This window comes from Xenopus laevis, chromosome 5S (assembly GCF_017654675.1).
Source record: "Xenopus laevis strain J_2021 chromosome 5S, Xenopus_laevis_v10.1, whole genome shotgun sequence".
Classification (NCBI taxonomy): Eukaryota; Metazoa; Chordata; class Amphibia; order Anura; family Pipidae; genus Xenopus; species Xenopus laevis.
Window position 1 is genome coordinate 140241100 of NC_054380.1, and position 3016 is coordinate 140244115.

Here is a 3016-nt window from a genome sequence, read left to right on the forward strand (position 1 = left end):
TGGCCAATCAGGAGCGAGCGTTCATACTGTGATTATGATGTCATAATGGGCCAGTGAGAGTTTCTAGACCACCCTGGTGACATTTCTTTAGTTGGCGAGTAACTGATCAGCGCTCTGCAGCCCTTGCTCAGTGCTCTGCCAATTTTTCATCTTTTTTACTTCGATTTTTGTGAAATTTTAGTGAATTTACCTGTAAGTGTCTATTTCTTATAGAGGGAACATGTATAGAGAGTGATACGTGGGTTTGGCTGGGGATATTGGTCTCAAACGCTTTTGTGCTATAGGTTTTTATGCTCCAAATGACTAATAATCACATTTCTGCTTTATTAACAGTAAAAACAACGATGGGTCAGAAATATGGAAAAGCCTGTATCTCATGCATTCCATTCAGGAAAAAGGTAAGATCCCTGGGAATATCTCCTATAATAATAATAATAATAATAAATGAATATTGGGGGAAAGGCTTGTGATAGGCTGTCACATACATTTCTATGGGCAGTGAGTGGATAAAGGGGCATCCGTATATAATGTGTGAGCCCCCCAGCCTGCCAGTACTGCTAATCTCTCTACACCCCCCTCCTCTACTTATGATTGGCTCTTACAATACATAAAGCAGTAATTATACCAATAACAGCCCATTGAATCCAACTTCTTAGCCCTGTCCTTCTTTACTGACTGGGACACTTCCCATTCAATGTAAATCCTCTCTCTGAGTGAGTCTCTAATGCTTTTCTTGGTGACCGTTGGCCACTAACTGAACCCCCACTTTGTCTCAGACTTGTGAGCCGTTGCTGTACCATGTGACCCCTGTCTGGCCAATAGCACGTGTAACTTTTCCACCTTATAATGGACTTTCAGTATAATATAGCCAGTGGGCTTCAATGACAGGTTGCAGTTGGTCTTATAGCTCATGGATTTTGCTTTGGAACTTCTGATTTGGTTATTTGGTTGCTAGAGTAGCAATGACCATAGCAACCAGGCAGTATAACAGAATAAAGGGCATTTAGCCTCCACATCTGGTTTCTGATTGTAACAGTCAGTAAGCGCAGTAATCAGATCAGGCAGATACAAAGGAGAGTCATTCACAATCCATGTCAATATGAAGACCATCTGCAATTTTTAGGGCAGCACAGATTGGCTCATTGTTGAAGTTAATGTCAAGTACATGATAGAAATACACTACCATCTATATTGTGCTATAAACACATTTTATACCCCAGCAGTGAGGAATGATTAGTATGGGAGGGTTTCTGCTTTCACTTCCATTATCTGCAGGGGCTTCTATGTCCCACACTGGGTTTGTGGGGAAATTAGAGTGTAAGCTTCCCTGGGGTAGTTTTCAGTTGATTCCATCCATTATGTGCAATAAAGGCTCCGTTATTGCTCCCTGTGCCCAGATTCAGCACACACAGCATCTGGGAGAGAAGGTGAATCCCCGAGTGGAGCACGTAGTTACTAGCCACAAGGGCTCATTCTCTAAAAAGTGCTTTCCATTGTTGCTCCCTAACTTTCCCCTTTTTCATCTGCAGGTTCAACTTCCAGACAACGATAATGAGACGGTGAGTCTGCTGTGGGACCGTTGTGCTTTTCCCTCTATATTTTATTAGCCAGATATTTTTTTTCTTTTACTGTCTTTTGGGCTTATTGTTTAGCTCCTAAAAACTGTACTTTTTTATTCCCTTAGCAAAATTAATTTATTTGGCCATTAAATGTTTGCACCTGTAGCACTCATAAGTGTGCCCTTAATGGGGTGGCTCACCTTTAAGTTACCCTTTAGTATGTTATACAATGGGCACTTCTAAACAACTTTTTATTGGTCATTATTTACAGTTTTTTTTATTTTTTTCCCTCCTTCTTCTGACTCTTTCCAGCTTTCAAATGAGGCCACTGACCCCATCTAAAACCCAAATGCTCTCTAAGGCTACAAATATATTATTAATGATACTTTTTATTACTCCTCTTTCTATTCAGCCCTTTCCTATTCATATTCCAGTCTCACATTCACTTTAATGCATGGTTGCTAGGGTAACTTGAACCCTAGCAACAGATTGCTCAAATTGTAAACTGGAGAGCTGCTGAAAAACTAAAAAACACAAATGATAAAACATAAAAACCAAATGCAATTGTGTCAGAATATCCCTCTGTACATCATACTAAGGTTAACTCAAAGATGCACAACCCCTTTAACTCTGCACCAAATCAAATCTGTTTGATTGTACAGGTATGAGACCTGTTATCCAGAATGCTCAGGACCTGGGGGTTTTCTGGATAACGGATCTTTCCATAATTTGGATCTTCATACCTTAAGACTACTAGAAAATCATGTAAACATTAAATAAACCCAATAGACTGGTTTTGCTTCCAATAAGGATTAATTATATCTTAGTTGGGATCAAGTACAAGCGACTGTTTTATTATTACACAGAAAAAGGAAATCATTTTTAAAAATGTGGATTATTTAAATAAAATGGAGGCGGCCATTCAATAATTCAGAGGTTTCTGGATAACAGATCCCATACCTGTATAACAATTTTGTTTTCTCCCAAAATGTTTGATGTTTCCTCATGTTTGATCCTTACAGGATTCCTGTAGCCAAGTGAATGTTACACCCGTGAAAAGACCAAACCCACTGGCTCGGATATGGAAAAAGAGAAAAACCAAGAAATCGGTGAAGTTTGCAGGTACCGTATCTAAGCAATAAATTCATATTTTTTTCAGGAGAACAAACATGATGATCATTCAGTTCTATTTGCCTTTTTCAGATTCTCTCAAATCTGTAACTCCCATTGAGATTGTGAATTCTGAGAGTGAAGAAGAGGAAAGGGAGACGAGATCGGAAGAAGAGAAGAGAAGTCCTTCTAATGTAAATACAGAACATTCCACCCTCCTTTATCATTCTAATATTATATGTTCCCCCAATGTCTGTCTTATCCTGGAACCAGCATGTGATTTGTGGCTCCTGTCAGTGTCCTGCCATCACTAATTCACTCCCCAATAACAATATTATCACTGTGTT

The 3016-nt window shown here is 39.2% G+C and overlaps 1 long non-coding RNA gene across 1 annotated transcript; it reads left to right on the plus strand.

Moving 5' to 3' along the window:
• Window positions 1-1528: 1528 nt before the first annotated feature.
• LOC121394333 lies at window positions 1529-3016 on the plus strand. Its single transcript, XR_005961673.1, has 3 exons — window positions 1529-1559; window positions 2582-2681; window positions 2763-3016. It is a non-coding gene; the product is annotated as an uncharacterized LOC121394333 (long non-coding RNA).